Consider the following 26615-nt stretch of genomic DNA (forward strand, 5'->3'; position numbering starts at 1 on the left):
CTGCGTCAGATCCTGCTCACCAGGGGAATCGCCTCCAGCAGAACGACGAGCTACAACCCCCGGGGAAACGGACAGGTCGAAAGGGAGAATGTGACGGTATGGAGGGCTGTCCAGCTGGCCCTACGGTCCAGAAATCTCCCGGCCTCCCGCTGGCCAGAGGTCCCCCTGATGCACTACATTCCATTCGCTCATTACTTTGCACTGCTACTAACAGTACACCGCATGAACGTCTTTTTACCTTCCCCAGGAAGTCCACATCTGGGGTATCACTCCCAACTTGGCTCACAGCTCCGGGAACCGTGCTTCTCCGTAAACATGTGCGGCTCCACAAGGCGGATTCGTTGGTGGAAAGGGTGCACCTGCTCCACGCAAACCCACAGTATGCCTATGTGGCGTTCCCCAACAGCCGCCAGGATACAGTCTCCCTCAGGGATCTGGCACCAGCAGATTCCACCCCCAAACCACACCCGTCGCCCCCGGCGCCGCCCTCCCCTGCCCGCCGCCCCCATCACCCCTCCCCAGGACTGTCCGTCCTCCCCCTGCCCAGCCCCGATGATGAAGAGGATTTTGGCACGCTCCCGGTCTCAACTTCGACCACGACAGCACCAACATCGCCGGCTCCACTTCGTCGATCCCAGAGGACGACCAAGGCGCCGGACCGGCTGAACCTCTGACCGGCCCACCGGATGACCAGAGACTTTTTTTTACCATTCTGTAAATATTAAAGATTGCGAATTGTATATAGTTATCCACCACCCCACCGGACTCAATTTTAACAGGGGGTGAATGTGGGAAACCACTGTGTTCTTATATTAAGGGTTGTACGGTAGAACCTGCACTACAGGTTCACCTGGCCCCTGCATGCCAGCTCCGCCCAGGAGCTGGGTTATAAATATGCGTTGTCTTCAGCTCTCAGCCATTTCGTCAGCTGCTGTAGGAGGCCACACTTCAGATACTTATAAAGCCTCAGTTTGAATTCAACTTCGTCTCCAGCCAAATTGATCATGCCTCAGGTTTTAATGCCCAGTTTCAGTCTAGGAACAAGTGATGACAAGATCTGACTCACCTAACTTACATTAATCGGTTTGGATTGAATTTGATGTTATTTTCCAACATTTGATTACCACGTAACCCACCAAGTGAATGAGTTAATTCTTTTTCTGCAAAATACACAGGCTGAATTAACAGGCCATTCGACTCAACATGTCCATGCCGATGTTTATGCTCCACAGAAGTCTCCTCGCACCCTGTTTGATGAAACCCTACCAGCCTATCTATCTATTCCTTTTCCCTCAAATTCTTTCTCCTCAAATGTATCCATGCTGTTCACTTCAATTACTTCAAATGGTAGCAAGTTCCACATTGTGATTAATCTGTAGTCAAAAAGTGCCACTCTAATCTTCACCATCCTCACCTTCTACCACCCCAACCCCCTTCCTGGAAGCACAGCATCCTGCTGGAATACAGTTCGAAGGGTGCCACATCCAAATGGCCAGCATCCATAAATCAAGGTGGCTTCTTGACGATGAAGGCAGGAGGAATTACACATAATGCATATCCTGCCTCCCCAAAACATCCACATCCTTCCCAAAGGTCATGTGTTAGCAATCAGGTGACATAAGCTTGAAATCTTCAAGAAGAAGTCATTTTACAGGGTTATGCGCTAATATCTGTTTATTAGCTATAAAATAACAACTTCAACTTAAACGTTGGATACATAAGCGCTTAATAGGTATCATAAAGTCTGACATCATAGATCGAGGACATTTAGCCCATCATGCCTGGGCTGGCTCTTTGAAGGAGCAAACTAATTCATCTCACTTCACTGCTCTTTGCTCATTGTCCTGAAATTGTGTCCTATTCAACTATTTATCCAATTCCCTTGTGAAAGCAGCTTTTGGATTTCTTTCCACCACCCTTTCAGGCAGTACATTCCAGATAACAATGGCTTGGACTTTGATGTGATAATGATGGTGAAGCTGTCAGCATTCACCATCATTAGGCCATTGAAACTGACAGCAGCCTTGGGGTTTGGACATGTGCAGAATAACTCTGAATTCCTCAATGTAAGGTTCCTTCCTGTGTGTTCCTGCACATTCACTTATTTCCTCGTTCTTTTATTTGTGCTATTACTATTTTGATCCATTGGTGAGTAATGGATCTGTGACTTTAATGCAGCTCGTATCTTTCACTCAAGCCGAAGCAATGATTTGTATCTGTAAATCAAGCAGGAATAACCTGGAAGTGATTCAGTTTGACTGACTTGGCCAGTGGCCAATGAATTGGCTCAATTGTCTGTGCCCTGCCACCCGGTGGCTAGTGGTGATTAGTTCTAGTCCCACTGACGTGTTTCTCAGTGTCCGGAGGCTGGAGTTCCTTGTGACAATAAGTGATTTTCATTTTCATTCTTTAGATTCTGCTGACTCCATGGAGGAATCTAACCAACTCACTCCAGGAATATCCGGTTAAATCTCACCAAAAGGCCACTGTGAAAATCTGATAATACTCTCTCTTCAAAAAAGAGGCTGATATGCATGCAGAGACCAGAATCTGATAACACTCTCTAAGAACAGGCTGATGTGAAGCCAAAGACCTCTCCTGGAAATGCTGTGAGTAAGATATTCTGCTGAACTGCAAAGAAGATCATGACATGCTGTATTCCAGAGACTTTAAACCACGTTCATACTGTGAGGAAAGTGTACTAAAGGACTCATCATCTGAAGCAAGGACTCTTATATTTTCACCTTAATCCTTACTATTTTTCTACCTTTCCCCCCTTCTGTATTTGTCTGTCTTGTGTGTGTGGGTAGAGTATTTGGCAGTTAAAGGGGAGTCAGGTATGAGCTTGACATCAAGCTGCTGTGTTTGCTGTGTGTTTCGTATTCGGTCTAGTTATAAATACACAGTAATTGCGTTTCAGCTTGCAAACCTGATGACTATAATTATTGGGCAGCCAAGGGCCAATGATTTCGAGGATTTTTTAAAAATGTATTGGTTAATTCAACACTCCGGGGCCTGTGGGGCTGGAATTGACCGTGCACTCGCCCAGGGTGGCGTACCAAGAAGTTGTTGTCAATGCCTACACTCTTCCATAGCAAGCGCTGTAAAGGCTTCAACAGACTGATTCCTCCCTTGTAATTGTTAATTGATGAGAACTTCCATTTTAAAAAATAAATTTAGAGTATCCATTTACTTCTTTTTCCAATGAAGGGGCAATTTAGCGTGGCCAATCGACCTACCCTGCAGATCTTTGGGTTGTAGGGGTGAGACCCACGCAGATTCGGGGAGAATGTGCAAACACCACATGGACAATGACCCAGGGCCAGAATCGAACCTGGGACCTCAGCACCATGAGACAGCAGTGTTAACTACTGTGCCACCTTGCCGCCCTGAGAACTTCGATTTTTAACCTGCTAAGATTTGCTGTAAAATCCCTAGAAAAAGGTACACCTTGTTGAATGAGGTGTAACTGGACTTTTAATGCATTATCTTCACAATTACTTGTAAACGCCAATATTGGACCTAAAAAGGTAATTTTATATTTGCTGAATGTCAAATGTCTCTATAATGTTTACAAATTCCACATGTTTTAAAGGTAGGAAGGATAGGGGGCACCAGTTGACAAGACAGCTGGCATGTGGATTAGATTAAGGACAAATGGGTTCTGATTAATAGTGTTATTTCCATGGAGAATTTACCAGGGAACAGTCAACTGCCAAGAACCAGGTAGTCAACTCAGATTGGTCAAGACATTGCCTTGGGGAATGAACCAAAGAATGGCTGTTCCCCACGCTTTTTGCTTAGTTGATAATGATGGTGAAACTGTCAGAAGTCTCCATCATTAATCCATTGAAACTCACAGCAACCTGAGGAGTTTGAACATGCACTGAATAACTCTGAATTCCAGCTGCTCCCTGCTGCATTCTCCATGGCAACACCTCGACCAGAGTCCACTTGTCAACCAACCCGCACTCTCTTCTCATGCAGTATAAATTGTTGTTCCCTTTACAGTTGGTATTCTTGTGAATTCTGTCCAGATCAGCGCAAGATGAAAGTTTTAACAACATGCTTATTTTTTCAACAATACTCAGGTACTGTGCCAACAAATGACTATACTTTAAAGACTTTTCCTGTTTTCAAAAGCTTGTTATCTTTATTTTAGCTTCTATATTAATACCATCATACATTTAATTCACCATTTGAAATTTTAAGTAAGCTTTCTGGTTTGCTGTGTGTGAACATTTCAATTTGATTAATTGCTGACCTGCTTGCTGGCATCACTTTTGCTGCAGAGTTACGATCCCAATTAGTGTTATAACTAGACGGAAAGTTCCCAGAGTGAAACCCTGGCTCAAAAGACCAAAACGTGTATGCTGTTATTAAATAAAATGTGGCAGAACTAATGCTAATTATTTTTAACAAGAAAAATGCATTTATTAAACATGGAAAAATTGGATTAGGATACAATATACAGCCTTCACTCCTGCCTTATCTTAATAATTACACATAGATTTTAGAAATATTAAGGATTACAAAGTACATCTTGATTTGTAGATGCTGTCATTGGACTGGGCACAGTAAGCAGTCTTACAGTACCAGGTTAAAGTCCAACAGGTTTGTTTGAAGTCACTAGCTTTCAGAGCACAGCTCCTCCTCGGGGCTCAGCTCCTCCTCAGGAAACAGCTCCTGACTCACCTGATGAAGGAGCTGTGCTCTGAAAGCTAGTGACTCCAAACAAACCATTTGGACTTTAACCTGGCATGTAAGACTTCTTACAAAGTATATCCTAATCTACAATGGTCTAATTAACATAACGTCCCTTTTAAGAACACAAGATGACTGTGGGAAAATACGCTCTCACTCTGAGCCCCTGGTGAATGTTCGTGGATGTCTCCTCAGAATCCACCCAGATGACAGTCACGTGAGAGTTTCCAAACACTACTCACAAAAACATGCATAAAAATCTTCTCTCATAATTATGGTTTCCCTTAGCAGTTTGCATGCCAAAATCCAGTGCAGGTTATCCAAATTACACTTTTAAATAAAATTTCCTCTTTATACAGAGAATCCTGTCTAGAATTTTATACCAACCCTTTTGGATTTCTTTGTCTTGACTGCTGTGCAAAATGATCACAATTGCTTTAACTCTCGATCCTCAGACTGCATTAAAATAACATCAGGCATTCGATTTACCTTTAAAGGCTGCTGTCCCACTTTAAATCTGGTTACTGCAATTGTCTCTTTAACTCAGAACACTTTGTATACTCTTCCTTCAATTCTTCTGAACAATACCCTGATCTCTGCTCACTTACATTCGGTCATTTTAAACATTATTTATGTCCCTATTCCCTGGTTATCTAAACTGTGACTTGTACTTTAGGAAGCCTGCCTCTTTGCAGTTCCTGTCCTGTCCAGTGTGTTTTCTGGCAGAGTTAAGAGATGGTCACTCCCGAGGCACGGTCTCCAACTTTCCCCAAATTCAGTTAAAAATAAAACGAAAAAGCTTCTTTATCTTCTAAGGCCCCAGTTGCTAAGCAACACCCACATATGTATGCCTTTTATTTATTCTTCATGCTGTAGTCCTCTCTAAACACAATGGGAACACACTTGGAATTTAACCAACTCACACACAGACAAACACCTTTGTCCAGCATGAATCTAACTATAGGTTTTACCCTTCCTGGCACAGAAACATTAAATTAACCCAACTTAAAACTATAACTTATTTCTAATGTTTACCAATACAAATATAAATCATTTAAAACTACCTTTATTTTCCTAACAATACCAAGGCATTCCCATTAAATTTGAATCAGATTTGAACTACAGAGCAACCATCCAGCAGGCGCAGTTGGGGGCATCCAACTACCTGCAGAGGCAGGAGATAGTGCCAACCATGCTTGCTATGCAAGCCAACACAGCACAGGTGGTGTCTGAGGTGGAGGCCTTGCGGGTTGAAGGTATCGGCCATGCTCAGGTTTCCAAGGCGTCAGGCACCCAGTGCGGGTGGTGACCAATGCACAGGACAGGGCTGCCCTGTCACAGGCCGCTATGTACCAGGACCACATGGACATTGCAGCGGTGCTTCAGAGCTTGGTCCTGTCACAAAGGGTTCTGGATGATGTCATAATATGCACCCATGCACATCATGAGGTAAAAGCAGGCAGTGACAGACACCCAGGTGAGCTAGTTAGCTTTAGTTTACTTAGGGTAGTAGAGAGTCAACCCACAGGCAGCTGTGTGTTTCATTACTAGAGTTCAATAAATCTCATATTGAATCAATGCCTTTGTTTGGTGTATACTTGATCAGTTAATTGCATTGTGTGCAATCCGTGTTACCCCAGGGTGAACAACATGACATGATACCAGAAGTGGCTACTGCCTCTAAGTAATTTACCTTCAAAAATTCACTGAAGACCAGCAACTGCCTTCCTGTGGCATGGAAAAGATCCAGGCACCTCCGCAGCTCCGCATCTCTGGAAACCTTGACGCCAACTGGCGGGTCTTCAAGCAGAAATTCAGCCTATACCTTGAGGCCTCGGGCCTCGAAAGCGCCTCCGATGCTCTGAAAATTGTCCTGCTGCTGTCTACTGTGGGGGACCAGGCCATCCAACTCTTCAATTCGCTCACTTTTTCCGACGGTGAGGACAAGGACAAGTTCCAGACCGTCCTCGCCAAATTTGACAGTCAATGCGAGGTCAATACAAACGAAAGCTTCGAGCGTTATGTATTCCAGCAGTGCCTTCAGGGTCAGGATGAGCCTTTTCAGTCTTTTCTTACTCAGCTTCACATTCTCGCGCAATCCTGCAACTACGGAGACACCGCTGACTCCCTCATTAGGGATCAGATCGTGTTTAGCGTCCATTCCGACGCCCTGCGGGAGCAGCTTCTAAAAATTAAAAATATGACCCTGCCAGTGGCCATCGAGACATGAAAAGTCTACGAACTGGCGAAAAGTCTCTATTCACGCCTGAAGTCAGCCGAGCAGGACCAACTTGCCTCCCACGAGGCTGAAAGTGTACAGGCCATCGCCCGAATGCGGGGCCTGAGTATTGATGAAGGCGGCCATTTTGCGCGCTTTTCCAAGGGTCCCAAGCATGCGCATCACGGTCGGGAACAACAAAGCGGCCGAAGACTACACTGCGCAGGTGCGAGCGGCGGCTGACCGCACTGCGCAGGCGTGACGACGCGCCGAGTGTCACGAAGGCGACATAATGACGTGCCCCACTGTGGCACCGCCCATTTAAAGCGGCAATGCCCCGCGAGAGGCAGGCGATGTCTCAACTGCAAGAAGCTTGGCCATTATGCAGCTTTGAGCAGATCTGCACCTCCGACAGGGGGCCAGCGATCCCAGGTCCAACGAAAAGGAGTTTGAAGTGTGCAGCAAGGGCTGCTGAACGTGGACCGGGATCCCATCACCGATCCAGAGAACGACTGCCCGGAGTCCACGTATCGAGTGGGCATCATCACCATGCATAACAATGCCTCCTCACTTTCACCAACACACACACCCATCCTCAATGTGGATTGTGCGGACGAGTGGCGTGCCACAGTACAGGTCAACAATTGTAGCATCCGGTTCAAACTGGACACCGGTGCTTCGGCCAACCTAATATCCAAAGCAGACCTGGCTCATATCCAGAGGCAGCCGACCATTCTTCCACCGGCCTGCCAGCTGCTCGACTACAATGGGAATGCCATCAGGCAACTAGGGTTCTGTCACCTGCAGGTATCCAACAGGGCCGTCAAGGCCACTTTGCGGTTTGAGATCGTCCAGCCCGGCAAGGCTTCTCTGCTGGGTGCCCGAGCATGCAAGATCCTTCATCTAGTTCAGCGTGTACATGCCATGTCCTCAGCTGACAACACTCTGCAGGCCGACATTGAGGAGCTCCTACTGCAGGTGTGTTCACTGGGACGGGCCCTACCGCTATAAAATTCTGCTCAGGCCTGATGCCACGCCTGTCATCCATGCGCCGCGCCGGGTGCCGGCGCCCTTCAAAGACCGTCTGAATGCGCAGCTACAGGAGCTCCAGGATCAAGGAATAATATCCAAGGTGACGGAACCAACTGACTGGGTCAGCTCAATGGTCTGCGTCAAGAAGCCCTCTGGGGAACTGCGCATTTGCATCGATCCCAAGGATCTGAACCGCAACATTATGAGGGAACACTATCCGATTCCGAAGCAGGAGGAGCTGATGAGTGAAATGGCGCATGCCAAATATTTTACAAAGCTGGACACATCGAGGGGTTTCTGGCAGATACAGCTGGACGAGTCCAGCAGGAAGCTCTGCACATTTAACACTCCCTTTGGGAGATATTGCTACAACCGAATGCCATTTGGCATTGTGTCGGCCTCCAAAATCTTTCATTGAATAATGGAGCAAATGCTCGAGGGAATTGACGGTGTACGGGTCTATGTTGACGACGTCATCACCTGGTCCATGACCCCGGAGGAACATATTGCCCGTCTGCAGCAAGTCTTCAGGCGCATACATGCCAACGGCCTGAAGTTAAATAAAACCAAATGCTCTTTTGGCAAATCGTCAGTTAAGTTTCTGGGCGATCAGATCTCACAACAGGGCGTGCAGCCGGACTCAGACAAAGTCCAGGCAATTAACACGATGAAGACTCCAGAGGACAGGAAGGCGATCCTCCGCTTCTTGGGGATGGTGAATTTTTGGGGGAAGTTCATTCCCAATCTCGCGTCACACACCACGGCCCTCAGACACCTTGTGAAAAAGTCCACCACTTTCCAGTGGCTGCCTGCACATCAAGAAGAGTGGCTTGAGTTGAAAGCGAAGCTAACCACCGCTCCTGTTCTAGCCTTCTTTGACCCAGCAAGGGAGACTAAGATCTCCACTGACGCCAGCCAGGACGGCATTGGGGCAGTGCTCCTGCAGAAGGACGACACCTCGTCCTGGGTTCCAGTGGCCTAGCGTCCAGGGCCATGACGCCCACTGAGCAATGCTATGCTCAAATTGAGAAGGAATGCCTGGGCCTGCTCACTGGCGTCGTGAAATTCCACGATTATGTGTATGGTCTCCCAACCTTTACCGTAGAGACGGACCACAGACCCTAGTGCACATTGTACACAAGGACTTAAATGACATGACACCCAGGCTCCAGCGCATTCTCCTTTGGCTCCGCAGGTATGATTTTGAACTGGTTTACACACCTGGGATGGAGCTAATCATCGGGGATGCCCTTTCCCGTGCCATCACCTCACCATGTGAGCAGGTAGACTTCATACACAACATCGAGGCGCAGGTGAAACTGCGTGCCAGCACCCTCCCGTCATCCGACGAACGACTCGGCATAATTCGGGAAGAGACCACCAAGGACCCTCTGCTGCAGTGGGTCATGCATCACCTCACAAATGGCTGGCAGAAAGGGCAATGCCCCCAATACTATAATGTAAAGGATGACCTAACTGTTGTCGAGGGGATCCTTCTGAAATTGGATCCCATCATCATTCCACGCAGCCTCCAGAGCTTGGCGTTCACGCAGATACACGAGGGACACCTCGGCATTAAGAAGTGTAGGCGCAGGGCCCATCAAACTGTCTATTGGCCCGGCATCAATGAGGACATCTCAAACAAGCTAGGGCCCGCACCTAATAGTGAGGCAGGTTGGAATCACGGAGGGGGCTGTACGGTGTGGGGGGGAAAGGGGCTGGTCAATGTAGGGGATGGTCGGCAGGGGTTATGGGGGGTTAGGGGAGGGTGACTGAGTGTGGGGGTCAGATGGGATGTTTATCCGTTCAGCCAGGCCTACTAGTCTGTGAACGTGGAGACAATTTAAGCGTCCCGTATGCGCAGGCCCTGGCGCACTTGTTCTGTGGTCTCCATTGCCTGCCCTGTCTCCCGTGTTCTGGCCATCCTCCGCATCCTCCTCTTTGGAAGAGGCCTGGCATTCATCCTCCTCCTCCAGCACATCGCCCCTCTGCTGTGCGATGTTGTGGAGGACGCAGCAGGTCACCACAATGTGGTAGAGCCTCCTAGTGCTATAATGGAGGGAGCAATGTTGACAATGGAACTAAGAGAACTCGCTGTTCTGCTATAATTAATGCCTTAGAACAGCAACTGGTTAGGATCTGGATTTCACAGACTGAGTATGTGGAGACAAATTCAATTCTGGTTTTCAAAATAGAATTGGATATGTACCCAAAGAGGAAAAGATGAGCGTGGGTCTAACTAAATTGATCTTGCAGAGAGCCAATAGGAACACGACAGATTGAATGGCTACCTGCTTTAGTTCCAGCACACTTACAGTTTTGCACTATATGGCTAGCCTAGATCATGTTCTGAAGTTTTGAAGCAGGAACTGGGCCATTACCTTTGACCCAAGGCAAGAGCATTAACAACTGAACCCAACTGACACCTTAAATGTTGTGCAGAATGTGGCCTTGAATTATTGAACCAGTAGTTTTGTGTTCAGCACGTGTGCTTCAAGGTTCCGCTCGTGAGTTTCTGGCAAAATTGGGACAAATGAAGACAAGTGAAATAGAAATTGATGAGATATGAGGTGGGCTCCCACCTCACTATCCATTTATTTCACATTGCCATATAATGTCACGATCTCAGCCATCCTGTGTAATCTCCTAAGCATCTGGTTCCATTATTTAGCACTGTGCACGTCAGATACAGATTCTCAGATCTTCACATCCAATGATGTGGAGATGCCAGCGTTGGACTGGGGTGGGCACAGTAAGAAGTCTTACAATACCAGGTTAAAGTTCAATTGGTTTGTTTTGAATCACTAGCTTTCGGAGCACAGCTGAGCATTCACCTGAGGAAGGAGCTGCGCTCCGAAAGCTAGTGATTCAAAACAAACCTGTTGAACTTTAACCTGGTTTTGTAAGACTTCTTACTGTTCACATCCAATAGGTTGGAAGTCAGCACCTGATTCACAACAGTTTTAACAGTACCGCCCATCACACTATCCCTACATTGGCATAATCTGCTGAACCGTAGGAGCCCATACAGCAGCTCCAACTGAAATGCTATTGCTCCTATTGAGATGGACAGAGAAACAGTCTGCACTGTTGCAGTACGGAACAACATTGTGCCATTTGAAATTTAAGGTCAGATAGTCAGCATTTCCCGAAAAGTGCAACAACTCAATCAGCTGAATCAAGATCAAGCAAAAGAAAGTTAAATGTCTTTTTCTCCTGATCTCAGAGGTGCGAGCTCAGAGAGCACGAGCACTCAGATTCACAGTGTCTTATCTGATAAATTAGCTGCTCCACTGCTTCATCTACTTTAGCCTTCCCTGTCAACTGGTATTTTCTTATTCAACTGGAAAATAATGAACAACGTCCCTATGCACAAGACGGGATGAAGGTCAGACACTGATAACTACAACCAGTATTCCTGCTGCAATTCATGTTGAGGCTGGTGGAAATGAGAATTATGAACAACTGCTGCAAACTTGCAACGGTCACCAATTTGGTTGTAGAGCAGCAAATCAGTCAAATCTTCTCATTGTCAGAATGTTGGATTGAGGGCAGCACGGTGGCGCAGTGGGTTAGCACTGCGACCTCACGGCGCCGAGGTCCCAGGTTCGATCCCGGCTCTGGGTCACTGGCCGTGTGGAGTTTGCACATTCTCCGTGGGTTTCGTCCCCACAACCCAAAGATGTGCAGGATAGGTGGATTGGCCATGCTAAATTGCCCCTTAATTGGAAAAAATTAATTGGGTACTCTAAATTTAAAAAAAAAAGAATGTTGGGTTGCACATTTTGAGCTCAGCCTCATTCAGAATCTGGTCTCTTTTAACATCAATGGTTAGCTGATGAACTGCCATATGCAACCTCTACAGAGAATGGTGAGCAGGGAATTATATTTATTTATTGAATCAAAAAGGAGATATCCTTGAGCCTACTTAATCTCTCATTTCCAGATGCATGTAATTTGAAGAGATGCAGGAACAGATTTATCCATTCCTGTGCTTTTTTGAAACAAATTGTTCATGGGATGAGGACATTGTTGGCAATGCCAAGATTCATTACCCATCCCCAATTGCCCTTGAGAAGGTGATGGTGAGCAGTCTTCTTGAACCGTTGCTGTCCATGTGGTGTAGCTACACCCAAGGTGCTGTTAGGGAGAGAGTTCTAGGAATGTGACGGAGTAGCATTGACGGAACAGCAACACTGTACCAGGCCTGGGTGCATTGGCTCATTTGGGGCCATTTTCTTTCTATTAACGTAAATGGATGGTAAATTGGGCAAGTTTCCTTCAGTAAATGTGAAACACCGTGCTTGGTTTCCCTCTATCTGCTGATGGCCCAATGCTCTAAGTCACAGGCCAATATACCCCATTGGTGTCTGTTCTTGCGATACCATCATCTTTGTCATAGTCAAGTGCTGAAGGGAAGATACAGTGCCCATTTCTCCATGCCTCATAGTTTTGTGCTTTTCTTTACAAGTGCTCATAAGAGGCTCCCATTTTCTATTTCAATGAGCAAAGAGCAATATGACTAGGGAAAATTATACATGAAGTGGTTTCCTGTTGGATTCCTCATATATGTGTAAAGGAAACACAAGTCCTCTTCCAGAAGGATCCTCTCAGCCTGTAAGCAGCCATTGCCCCTTAAGGTTCCAGCTCTTCCACCATCACCATTGAAAAATGTGTTGCTTCCACCATTGGTCATGGCTCATAGCCCTGAGTATGGGACCTTCAGCTGGGCCTGAGATGACTCACAAAGAGGCAGGGACACCCATGTCCTGTGTCCTCAATGAACCTGCTCCCTCTGTAACCAGGAATTTTAGGTTGGAGCAGTTTTCCTTTCTGCCACCCAAAGATTCAGCGGTCAATGCATCCCCGCTGATATTGGCTGCCCTGCAGCCATTTAATGCTCCAATGTGTGCTCATTGACTGGAGATGGGTCTTCTGCCACTCACTCAAGAGGAAGTGCCACCTCAGAGAGCTGCCAGCTAATCTGATTGTCCACAGCCCTCTAGTATCAACATCGTCAGAGGCTGCAGTGCACAGGACTGGAACTGCAAGCAGTCCTCAGAGACTTTGGCCTTGATTTACTGCTCCTGTGGTGAGAGTGGGAGGTTGGAGGAACTTACACCACAGAGTGTAGTAGATAAACTCACCAAATCACGCAACGTCAAGCTCAATAATTATGCAGCTGGATGCATGGCACCCTATCATGTGGCAGAAAGTCACACACCCCACCGTCATATCCAGGTGCCATATTTATAATGAAATGAAATGAAAATCACTTATTGTCACAGGTAGGCTTCAAATGAAGTTACTGCGAAAAACCCCTAGTCGCCACATTCTGGCGCCTGTTCGGGGAGGCTGGTACGTGAATTGAACCGTGCTGCTGGCCTGCCTTGGTCTGCTTTCAAAGCCAGCGATTTAGCCTTGTGCTAAACACCTTGGCACCTAGACATTCATTCATTCATCAAGCAAGGGCGCTGCAAGACAAACATGTCGTCCAGGAAGCAACAGGTACCAGACCTACGCTTCAGCAATGCTTCACTGGAGGCTCTACTGCAGGCCATGGAGGTTAGGAGAGGTATCTTCTTTCCTGGGCTGGGAAGAGGAGACCCACTCCTCTCACCAAATCTGCCTGAGATAAGGTCACCAGGGTGATCAATTCCACATCTGTACACAGAAGCACTGCCCTACATTGCAGAAAGTGAATGAATGATCTAATCGGCACCACCAGTGTAAGTGAACCGTCGAAAGCCAATACTCACCTTACTGAATGGGTAGTGGGACATGGCCGTGAATGGCCAGACAAGTATCCCTACAGAGGCCATTTGACCCATCGGGTCTGCACCGGTCCTTGGAAAGAGAACCCTATTTAAGTCCACACCTTCACCCCATTCCCATAACCCAGCAATCCCACCCAATCTTTTTGACACTAAGGGGCAATTTAATAATAATAATATCCTTTTATTGTCACAAGTATGAAGTTACTGGGAAAAGCCCCGAGTCGCCACATTCCAGCACCTGTTCGGGTAAGCTAGTATGGGAATTGAACCAGTGCTGCTGGCCTTGTTTTGCATCACAAACAAGTTGTCCAGCTCACTGAGCTAAACCAGCCCTATCATGGCCAATCCAGCTAACCTGCATATCTTTGGACTGTGGGAGGAAACATGAGCACCCGAAGGAACCCCACTCAAATACTGGAAGAAAGTGCAAAATCCACACAGTCACCCGAGGCTGGAATTGAACCTGGAGCTGTGAGGCAGCAATGCTAACCACTGTGCCATCATGCCACCCATAAGTATCTGCGCTGCTCACAGTCTATGTGGTCTGAAGTACCCTTGGGGACTAGTAACCGTGTATCTTTCATACGACACAACCAATTGTCAATGAGTCAGTAATAGAGGGACTCAGTGGTGATGTCCTGGATGGGGTATCAATCAAGTGGTTTACATTGTCCTGCATGGTCTCCTGCTTTCTCCTTGCGGGTTGGAAGATGCTGTCCAGGGAGGTTTGGTGAGTTCCTGCAGAGCGGGTCAGAGGCTAGGATTCCTGGAGCGAGTAACGCACATCCTGAATCTCCTAAAACCTGTCCACCATCTGTTGTGTTCTTTGTTTTAGTTCTTTCAGGATGGTGAAGGTTGTAGTGCTAACAAAGAACAGCAAGCTGTGTTTAATAAACAAATCTACTTTATTACACTGCACTGAATTAGGTTTGAACATATTACTGAGGAATTAGTTAAATACAGATTACACTAAACACCTACACTATTAACTGTACTATTTGTTCAACTATCTCACAATTACTCTGTCTTATTCTCTTCCACTCTCTCCATGTATCTCATCTATCTCCCAGAGGTCAAGGGGCATGTGATATTTATATGGTTGCTCTATAGCACCATCTAGTGACTAGAGTAGTAACATCACATTAACCCTTTATGTGCTTTACAATATCCACATATTGTGGCACCATCTAAAAGAAACAAATTAGGAGTTTGATGGAATATTCTCACTGGCCTGGTTGAGTACAACTCCAATAATACTCACAAAGCTTGGCACCATCCAGGATAAAGCAGCCCACTTGCTTTACACCCTAGCCACAAACATTCACTCCCTGCACCACTGACACACAGTGGCAGCTGTGTGACCAGCTACAAGATGCACTGCAGGAACTCACCATGCCTCCTCAGACAGCACCTTCCAAACCCACCACCATTACCATATAAGACAAAGGCAGCAGATACAGGGGAACACTGCAATCTGGAAGATCCCCTCCAGGCCACCGTCCTGACTTGGAAATATATCACCATTCTTTCACTGCTACTTGGTGAAGTTCCTGGAAATCCCTTTCTAATAGCACAGTGGGTTGTTGTCTGTAAAACTTCAGACACTTCTACTAATTTATTACTCAAACTTTATACCCAGGTGCCTGATGGACAAATGGCAATACAAGTGTATAGTTCACCAAAGTTATTTTTAAGCACAGTAAACAATCACCCCCTTAAATTATCCCCAAACAACAATAATACTCCCAAGATTTTTAATGCTACCCGTGCCGATGAACTTAGTTGAGATGCGGATGCAATTCTCTGAGTCTCGCTTGTCCCAAGGCCTTAGTCCAAGAAGGTCAGACTCGCATGCTGTTTCTTTGCGTCTCTGGTCGGTTGTGTAATTTTCTCTGCTACCTCTGTGCCAAGCCTTCACTGGGGAGGATCCTGGATGGTGGATCTTTGTACCCCTTTCGTGCCTTTCCAGAAAGCTCTCTGGCCCTCAGTCAATAAGGTCTTGGGGTGGGGGTCGCAACACCCAATGGATTTGCTGATTGCAACTCCACAGGACATCAGGAACCCACCCCAGGGGTCCATCGCTAGGTGTATTTATCGCACGTAATATTACTCCATGTATGGTAACTTGGTGCCAGAGGTATAGCTTTACCTGGCCAACTCAAAGCAATCAATCCATAGGAATGGGAATGATTATCTCATGATGTGTTGTTGACAGGGCAGATCCAGACGTGCCCTGGCAGTCTCTCAGTGTTCAGTGTACTCGATCTTGGCCAGGTTTGAATTCCCAGCAGGCCTGTCTGGAAGTGGCTGTGGTTTAATTCAAAATGTCCAATTTTATATTGGGCTTAAATTCGGACCGCTGGCTATTTTACCACAGGGTGTACCTACACCACATAGACTGCAGCAGTTTAAGAAGGCCATCCACCATTGCCATCTCAAGGTCAATTCGGGGTGAGAAATAAATGCTGTCCTTGCCAATGATACCTACATCCCATTAATGAATGAAAAGAACAATGGAACACCTACTAGAATGAGCAGGACAAATGGATGTTTGGTTGATGAGGGATCACCAGTTATGTTTTACTGCTCTGGTTTTTGGCAATAGTCAGAAACTCCAAACTAAGGCTGTAAGAAAATTCAATAAAATTCAAATTGGATCTTACAATCACAATGTTGAAACAGGACTTCTCATATACGGACAAATCACGTGGGCTCCAAATCTCCCGTGCATCAAAACATCAAAGAATCAGAGGAAGCAAACACAGATGCAAGTATTGTGATCATGGTGGAATCAGGAGTCACTGTAATGTGTATATCATTTCAAGTACAAGTGAATTATTGGAGGCACAGTTAGGCCCCTGCATTGCAACTACAAGGGAATCATACATTTCAAAGTCAGGCACAGGTTGTGCAAGCATTGGGAATCACAAGGGTCCATGGCATACAGACAATGCTGTAATTACAGTGATTACAGGAGATAAAGTCAGGTATATTCACTACAAGCACAGGGGATTGGCAGGATTTTAGACAATTATATATACTGAACAGTGTGACATGCACAAAAATTGTGTTAATAATAATCGCTTATTGTCACAAGTAGGCTTCAATGAAGTTACTGTGAAAAGCCCCCAGTTGCCACATGGTTCGGGGAGGCCGGTACAGGAATTGAACCCACGCTGCTGGCCTTGTTCTGTATTACAAGCCAGCCATTTAGCCCACTGTGCTTAACCAGCCCCTGTTGCAATAGAATACAAATATAAAATAGGTTCAGAAAAAGACTTGGTCAAAGTAAGTCATTTTACACAAATGCTTGTTCAGTGTCAACAATTGGCATTTGAATGAAAAACTGAGAAAGCTTTACTTTGTGGCAATGGAGTCACATTCCATATTAGCACTTGTTGCAGGTAATGGGGCGATTTTAAGCCCACGTGAGTGGACAGTATAAATGGTGAAACGGGCCCAAAATCTCACAAGAGTCGAGAAATGAGATTCTCACCAGCAAGGTCTCATTTCCCGATTTTCCACGCCATTGCTTGTGACGTAACAAGGTGCCCATCCTTAAAATAAATTGAAATTAAATTGTAGCGCTTTTCAGCAAAATATTCCCCCCCCCCCCCCACTAACAATTCATACCTCGCCGAAATAATGTTATGTTGCTGAGGTTTACAACAGGTGTTTAAAATTTAAAGCAGTCGAGGGGAACCCGCTGGGGGCACAACAGTAAGTATAGCCCCCAGGGGGAGAGAGACATGCCTGGGCAGTGCCAATTTTAAGGGGATGGGGTCGCTTCAAGTGATGCTTGTGCGGGGTCATCCGTGTCTGTGGTGGGCGGGTGAGGGGGAGTTTATCTTAAGCGCAGACTGGTGTGCCCTTTAACAATGGCTGGCTCTAACAGGTCCCACTCCACCAGAGAGACGGCAAAAAACACGCTCCCAGATTCTCTGTGCACAGAATGCCAGAGAATCAAGGGATAAAACTTGGTTGTGCAGCTGGAGAGTGACAGGCTGGTTTTCTCACTGAAACTGACACTCTGATAAAATATCTGAAGGTTCCGCCTAATATTAGCAAAGGCAGAGGCAGAAGATGTGGAGGACCAGTCAAAAGTCCATTGACTTTCAGCAGAACTGGATCCTAACGGTGGGTGAGCAGGGCTGGAAAATCCTGGACAGAGAGTGTGGTAAATCATGGTGACATTGGGAAAATGGGATATGTGCAATTAAAGTGCTGTTTAATAGGATTCCCCATAAATTCTCTTGTTGTCGTATCATAAAGGTTGTCAAAGCAATGGACGGTTAAGGATAACTGTCTTTATGAGGTCTAGGCTAAGAGCGCCCATAACTGTAGGATAGTCACACAATGAATCACTCCTTCATTAAACCAAAAGTTTATTCAGTTACTAAACAATTAGAGTTATTTTTATCGTTTCTTCTTGGGCAGTTTTATAGTTATACCACAGCTTAATTGCTTACAGGTGTCAGACGTCAATGTGTTTCCTTGCCAAACAGACTTGGTTATCCCTGTGCTTGCCTGCTATTTGCTGAAAGATGTCAGGCTTTACTGCAATAAAATCAGCGACATGCACCATGCACTTCACTGATTAACAGGATGTTATGCTGATAACTAACTCCACATTGTTTTCCTGTACTTTTGATTGGAGAGCAGGAATACAATGAATTGGCAGTCGTGTGACATATTGATGTTTATCATCTATCAATATTCTTAAAACAGTGAGGGCTAAGGGGAGATTTAATAAAGATATTCAAAATCATGGAAACGTTTTGTCAGAATAAGAAAGGAGAAACTGTTTCCAGTGATGGAGACGTATCTGGACATAGATAGCTAAAGAACCATAGATGAAATGAGGAGAATTCTTTTGTTTTACACAGTACATTTAGGAGAAAGGTAGCTTGGGGCAGAATGCTCCCATGCCATTTCTGGCATGATCAATCGTGGGTGAGTGAGTGCAATTCAGCAGGAGCCCAAAAATTGGTTTCACAATGGTATGAAATGACAGTGGGATCTTCCGATACTGTCCAAATGGCGGATCGTGAATCCCATTGGACACAGACATGCACCTGATTTGCATTCCACTAATAGACATGAAGGCTGACAGGAATCCCCCCCACCCTAATTATTCACCATGCTAGTAGGCAAAACACGTTAGTCCTCACCCATCTGAACCAAAGTGGCAAGCAAAAGTTGGGACTTACTTGAAGGAGGCCTGGAGATGCCACCGGAGTTTGGGATGGAAGCCGTCAACAACCATGAACTCTAGGACACCAGGACGTTGGGTGGGCGGAGCATCAATCGAGTCGATCTTAAAGCTGCTGTGTCTTTCAGGAAGTCTGTCTACCAGTGTCAGACTATTCCTGGAGAGCCATCTTGTTTCATCAGGAGGTCCATCTTTTCTTCAATGGTATGTCAGTGATTCCATCAAGCCCGCCCCACCACAGAAGATGGCCCAAGCCCCTCCTCCCCGATGCATAATTAAATACATTGGGGATAGAAAATATGGTGGGGTTTCCCGTCAGCGTCTGCAGTGTGACCTGCTCCTGCCATGGGGCTTACTCCTGGATGGAAGAAAAATATTACTGGTCCAGTAATCCAGAGGCTTATATGATGGGGCGGGATTCTCCCCTACCCGGCGGGGCGGGGGTTCCGGCGTAATGGAGTGGCGGGAACCACTCCGGCATTGGGCCGCCCCAAAGGTGCGGCACCTTTAGGGGCCAAGCTCTCACCTTGAGGGGCTAGGCCCGCGCCGGAGTGGTTTGCGCTCCGCCGGCTGGCGGGAAAGGCCTTTGGTGCCACGCACGCCGGGGCCGATTGGTCGTCACCAGGCGACGCATGCGCAGGGAGGGGGTTTCTTCCGCCTCTGCCATAGTGAAGACCATGGCGAAGGCGGAAGAAAAAAAATGCCCCCACGGCACAGGCCCGCCCGCGGATCGGTGGGCCCCAATTGCGGGCCAGGCCACCGTGGGGGCACCCCCCGGGGCCAGATTGCCCCGCGCCCCCCCCCCCGCCCCCCCCCCAGGACCCTGGAGCCTCCCCGCGCCGCCTTTTCCCGCCGTTCAAAAGGTGGTTGAACCACGCTGGTGGGACAGGCATTCCAGCAGCGGGACTTTGGCCCATCGCGGGCCGGACAATCGGCGGGGGCTGGCGTGAATCCCGCCCCTGCCGTGTCCCAATGTCTCTGCCACCAGAGATTGGGCAGGGGCGGGAATGTCGCCGCGCCGGTGGGCGGTAGCGGGAATCACGCCGGTCGGCGGGCCCACCCCCGCCGATTCTCCGGTCCGCGATGGGCCAAAGTCCCACTGCTGGAATGCCTGTCCCGCCAGCGTGGATTCACCCACCTTTTGAACGGCGGGACAAGGTGGTGCGGGCAGGCTCCGGGGTCCTGGAGGGGGGCGCGGGGCGATCTGAGCTGGGTGGTACCCCCACGGTGGCCTGGCCCGCGATCGGGGCCCACCGATCCGCAGGCGGGCCTGTGCCGTTGGGGCACTCCTTTTCTTACGCCTTCGCCATGGTCTTCACTATAGCAGAGGCGGAAGAGACCCCCTCCCCTGCGCATGCGCGGGGATGACGTCAGCTGACACTCCCGCGCATCGCGTCGCCCGGCGTAGACCTATCGGCCCCGGCTGGCGTGGCGCCAAAGGCCTTCCCCGCCAGCCGGTGGAGCGCAAACCATTCTGGCGCGGGGCTAGCCCCTCAAGGTGACGAATGTGATATAAAATAAAAATAGTTACTTTAGAGTTACTAGTTAATGTAATGTAGAAATAAGCCACTTTGATTTTTGCAGTTAGGGACAAAGGAATTTGAGACCGCATGGAAAAAGCAGGAAGAGGTGTGTCTATGAGGGTGATGCTTCATTGATAGGGGCCAGAGAAAGGGATTGGAAGTGAGCCAATCAGAATAGATCGAACAGGTCAGGAGGGACCTAGGCTGACCTATGTCCGTCGAGTATGTGAAACTTGATACCATTTGAACTGATTTTGCAGAGATTCCTTTGTCTTTTAGTTCAGTCGTTTTCTGGAATGAAAGAGGCTGGATGTCTCTTACATTTCTGTAAGATGATTAAGCTTGCAAGCTAAATAAATAACTTCTGTTTACGTGCGAATCCGTCTCAACTTTTATTGAGGCCAGACTGACAGAGAAAGAAATTTGGAGATCAACATTTGGTGCCGAAACCCGGGATTTCTCTGGGCGATCCTGTTCCAACTGCGAAATCAGAATTAGACTGATTATGAACAGGAGGACGGGAACAAAGGGCCCTCAATGTAGAAATGGAAAACGACCAGCATTGATTGTTCCCCTCTTCTTATCGTCTGATTAGTCTGGTCACTCGCGGTTGGCACAGAAAGACCGCCTCGACGAAATCACAGGTCAGTCTGGGGATTAGCACTTTAATTGATGGGATTTCATATTGTTGTTTCGGCTTGGGTTAGGGTTTTGGGCTGATGGGACTTTAAATAATAAAGGTTCAGTCTATTATTAGGGTTCAGAGGCTGATGTGACTTAAATAATAAAGGTTCAGTCTATTATCGGGGTTCAGAGGCTGATGTGACTTAAATAATAAAGGTTCAGTCTATTATCAGGGTTCAGAGGCTGATGGGACTTTAAATAATAAAGGTTCAGTCTATTATATGGGTTCAGGGGCTGATGGGACTTCAATAGATGGGGGTTCAGTCCAGTATAACTGTTTTTAAATCTGAAGATGGTTCAACTCTATGTGTGAGTGTTTTAAATATATAGTTGATTAAGCTAAAATTGTCTCCTTGGACTGTAAAGTTCCGAGGTCTAGTTGAGATTGTGAGGTTGAAGCAGAAGTCTCTCAAAGGGTTAACAGCAGCAGGCGGAGTTGAAAACAGACAGTGCTTCTCACTCAGGCCTTGAGATAACAGTCTGCAGTGTAATCGGATACCTTTCCTTTGAGTCAGTGAACACCAGCAAAGTTACGTTTTGAATTAATTAAAGGAAACCAGTGGGTTTCTCCATCTCTTTGATAAAAGTTATTATTTTCGAAAGCAATTGATTGAAATTGCCAGAATCTTAAATTTCACTTACTTGAAATAAGGTTTATCTCATTTTATCTGGAGATTAATAGAAACTTAAAGAAGATCATGGACACCATTTTAAAAAGTGTCAATCTGGAGATGATAATTGATTTTGCTAATACTTATGTGTATGTAACAGAAAAAAACTTGTTAAAAGAAAAATTGTTAAGATAAAGAAATAATTAAGTTGTAAATGTTATACAAGTTTGTGTTAAGCAAATTGTAAATTTAGTTCTGAGTTGAGATCAGAGCTAAGCTTGCAAGTTGCAGTAATTCAATTTGAATTTTCAAACATTTTTAAGTAAAAAAAAAAAGAGAGCAAATAGAGAAAAGAAGGACACAGATCTTGAATGCGTTGAATAGCACATTTCAAAGGCCCATAAATCTTTCTGTTATCTTAGACCTAAAACCTAGGAAGATTGATGAGCCATAGGAATGTCTGGGGCGTTTTAATGAAATCTACCGGGGGCAGTCAGGCGATTTGCTGTATCAAAATGGTCAGAATTCCCCTCAATACTGTGCTATGTTAATGCATTGCCTACCACCTTCTGTGGTTACTGCTGTGAAATGTAATAACATGAATTGGACAGAGAACGACCCTTCCCAGATGGCAAGGGCAGTCAGATTTTACTGGAAGGAGGGTGTAGGCCAAGAAGGAGGCTCAGTTACAAAGGTTAAGACTGAGTATGTAATGAAAAAGGATGATCTGCGATCCCAACAAGCGGCAGAAATGGTAGTTTACCAGCAGGAGCTCCAATATAGTGACTTTGGGTGGGTGGATCAGCGAAGAGGAGGATGAGACAACAGTGCTATATTTCTATCACCCCCCAGTGGTGGACGTTAGACATTGAACAGCCACTATCACTGCATCACGTTACCCTGGCCTATGACAGAACTGGACGAAACAGGGAGTTGGAGGACAAATACCGGCCATTACTTGAGACCGAATGGCCAGTCAAGGTTACAGCCACAGTCACGGGAAAAGAAGGTACAGCCGATTTTGTTACAATATCACCACATTTATGGCCACAGTCAGCTTCGGTAAGCCCTCATATTACACGTCAGGTCCATGACCAGTACCATGCCAGGGATATGGGGCGAATGGTCAGCATCTTACCGCAGCTCGTCAGAATAGGTATGAGATATACCTTTTGAACAATCCACGTCTGACATTTAAACACTGTACCACTATCAATCCAGCCTGTTTTCTTAGTGGTCCCCCTGTCCATGAAGACGCACCTGGCCACGACTGTTTAGCCTTGATTCAGGAAACTACCACAATAAGGGGCGATTTGAGTGACATTTTGTCAGAACAACCTGACATGATTATGTGTGGTCAAATATCCCACCGGGGTTTAGTTAATGACCTACTGCAGGCCCTCCTTCTGCCAGCGCAGATTTCCGTTATTAAATGCGCTGCCCACACGAATGGTACAACCCCAGTTGACGTTGGTGATGAACGGGCAGATCGTGCAGCGCGCACAGCCGCACAAATTCAGCAAGTGATGGTGCCTAAAATGTTAAGTCAGACTAAACGATCTACTATGAATGTGTCTGCTTCTGACAAGCCAATGCCAACCATCCAAGACGTCATAAGGTTACAGGAGGACGCTCCTGAGAGTGATAAACAAATGTGGAAACGGTTAGGTTGTACATATGATTCTGTTTCCTCTTTATGGACCACGCCTGCACATCAGACTTGTATGTCTGATGTACTGGCTTTATGGGTCATCGAATGTGTACACTTTGCAACTCATTGTGGGGCTCGGGGGACTAGTGATTTGTTGCTGGACACTTGGTGGCACCCTAAAATGCAGGGGTTGGCCCAAAGTATCAGTAATCGGTGTTTGATTTGTCAGCAATATAACACCGGAAAAGGTATCCCTTGTGGGAAGGGGCAAACCCCGTTGCCCAGTGGTCCCTTTGAGACGCTCCAAATGGATTACATTGAGTTGGAAAGGTGTCAATGTTATAAATATGTTTTGGTCATTGTGGATGTGTTCAGCAGATGGGTTGAGGCGTATCCGACTATCGATAATAAAGCTGTTACTGTGGTTAAAGTCTTGATGAGGGAAATCATTCCCCGGTACGGTATACCAGCTCAGTTAAGTTCTGATAATGGGCCTCATTTTATTGGACAAATTAACAAGGAGTTTTGCTCCCAGTTGGGCATACGCCAGCAGTTACACTGTGCTTACAGACCACAGGCAGCCGGGGTGGTTGAAAGACACAATCAGACCCTCAAAACTAAATTGGCTAAATTAAGAGCAGACACGGGACTGACATGGCTTAAGTTGCTCCCCGTTGCCCTCTTCCAGCTGCGGGTTACACCTGCGGGACCAGCCCGGCTCTCTCCCGCCGAGACTCTCTATGGCAGGCCTCTTAGAACTCCCTGGAGCCTGCAGGTTCCCAGACGGGTTCAGTTTCATCAGATGACTGAAGAAATGACCACCTATGTTCTAGCCCTTACGCAAGTGCTCAAGGAACTCCATGGCCCAGTCCGTGCGGCTCACCAGCCATTGCCCCAGTACCTAGCTCACTTTCAGTCCAGCCCGGTAGTTATGTAATGGTCAAAAATTGGACTAGGAAGGGGTCGGAGCCGCGATGGGACGGGCCCTTCCAAGTTCTCCTTACCACCCCCACAGCAGTTAAAGTGGAGGGGCGAAGTGCTTGGGTCCACCTACATCACTGTAAATTGAGCCCATCTCCACTACTGTAAAAGGTCGGATACTAACCTGCCTCCCTTCTCCAGTGCTATTTTACAGGTGTGGAGCATGATGGAGTGGCTACGCATCGTCTGTCTGATATTTGGCCTCACTTCGCTTGGCGTGTTATTGGCGATGGACATGGAAAAGGGGAATATTATGTATCTGTGTAGCCCCAACCAATCTACAAGGATACATCACCTATGCAAAGGTGATGTTCTTCACTGCCCCCATATACGAGGACATGGTATCGACTCATGGAAGGTCATCAAAGTTAAGGAGAATGCGGGAGTCATGAAGCAGCTGCACCGGTCCCGGCGATGGGAAGGGAACATTATATGGACATTGCCTTGTTTTTGGAATACATGTAAATTTGATTTTGGATGTGTTAAAAGTGGTACAATAAAGGTAACATCAGGCTGTCAGAAGAGTGTAGGAAGAGACCATGAGAAAGAGAAAGGGACTAGAGAGAGGACGGGGCGTGTGAGAAGGGAAGTACAGCTAGAACGTAGGTTACCGGGAGATGCACTTAAGTTAATTAAAGGCCAAACTGAGGAAAACCCGGGTAGTATGAATCTCTTCTACCAGATTTACCACCGTCTGTATGGCCAGGGACGGGTTGTCTGCTACCCAAACCCCGCAGCGGTGTCTAGGTTATTTTCTGTTTCACCGCTTTGGGGCACTCCCCAAACGGTGGTTCATTGTCAGCGTTCCGAGCCATTGCCCGAGCAAGTCACTCTTCCTTACGATCCGGATTCAGCACCACCGGCTATTTGCCTTCTCCTTCCTCGGGGTAATCCCCACTCACAGTACGATAGGCTGCGACGGTGGAGGGCGTACATACCTAGCCATTTCACTCCCAATAGGGATTCCCGGTCGTACGAGAATTGCTTCAGCAGTGAAGGGTACGGCTGTTTGCTGGTAGAGGTGGACACAAATATAACATGCCTGTTTCCCACCTGTACGGACAGGAGGTGCCATATCACCCAGGCGTCTGGCCAATGCGTTTGTTATAGCACCACTTGCGTTCCATTGAACGCTGGCCTCCAGCTCCTTTGTGGCTGGGCGAATGTCTCTCATATCACTGTCGGGAATAGGGCTTTCCGCATTGCTGGGCGGCCCGAATGGGCATTTCAAAATTGGATAAACTGGGCTACTGGGAGGTCCTTACGCAACCGATATGCTGATTGTGATGCTAGTCTCCACACGGAACAAGGATACTACTTTTTATTTAATGGTACGGCGACCAACGTTTTGTCACCCCATTTCCCCGCCGAATTGCTATAGGGACTCTAGTCCCTACCACAGTCCCCTGCCCTTCGGCGTGGAACCTGCATAATCAGTTAGCACGCCGGGCAGTCTCCGCTGAATTTTGCGAGAACTGGAAAAAACCTCAGGTTCTTGCACCCAACCGGGGCCACTCAGCCGGGTGGGGCATTCTGAGCGTATTGACACTGGGAGGTGTGGGGGGTTCCTTGGCTGTTAGTGATCGGAATTATTTTATTTGCGGCCTTACCATCTTGGGAAATGAAACCTTGGGAGCCCTCGGGGCAATAACTAAGGAGTTGTCTCAGCTACGGTTGTTTGCAATGCAGAACCGGTATGCTCTTGACTATCTTCTGGCCCGTGAGGGTGGGGTATGCGCCATAGTACAGGGCAAGTGTATTATGGGGATTCAGGACTTGACTGCTAACATTACTAAATTTATGGATCGCATACGGGATCACTTGGACGGGATGCAGGATCCTGGCTCTTGGGGTAACTGGGGATTTGGAGGATGGAAGGACTGGTTGATAAATATGGCCATGTATCTAGTGGTAGCTATCGGCTGCATCTTTGTGGGCCTGGCCATCCTTAAATGTGTGATGGGTAGAATGCGGGGTGCACTAGATCAGATCACCGCCCCAATCACCGAGAAAAAAAATTTAACTGTTAAAATCCATGAGGGTGCAGCAGATGAAGGGGGGCTAAGACAGGAATTGGAAATGCAGCGACGGATCTTTTTAGATGAGGGACCGTAGCTATAGATTGGATAGTTCGGTTATCATGGAATGATAAAAGGAGGGAATGACGAATGTGATATAAAATAGTTACTTTAGAGTTACTAGTTAATGTAATGTAGAAATAA

General features: G+C 47.0%; 1 long non-coding RNA gene across 1 annotated transcript; it reads left to right on the forward strand.

The window, feature by feature from the left end:
- The first annotated feature begins 2375 nt into the window (after positions 1 to 2375).
- LOC140409560 (uncharacterized) lies at positions 2376 to 25039 on the forward strand. The gene is made up of 3 exons (XR_011940397.1): positions 2376 to 2609; positions 4012 to 4091; positions 24535 to 25039. It is a non-coding gene; the product is annotated as an uncharacterized lncRNA (long non-coding RNA).
- Positions 25040 to 26615: the final 1576 nt, after the last annotated feature.

Source organism: Scyliorhinus torazame, chromosome 3, assembly GCF_047496885.1.
Source record: "Scyliorhinus torazame isolate Kashiwa2021f chromosome 3, sScyTor2.1, whole genome shotgun sequence".
Classification (NCBI taxonomy): Eukaryota; Metazoa; Chordata; class Chondrichthyes; order Carcharhiniformes; family Scyliorhinidae; genus Scyliorhinus; species Scyliorhinus torazame.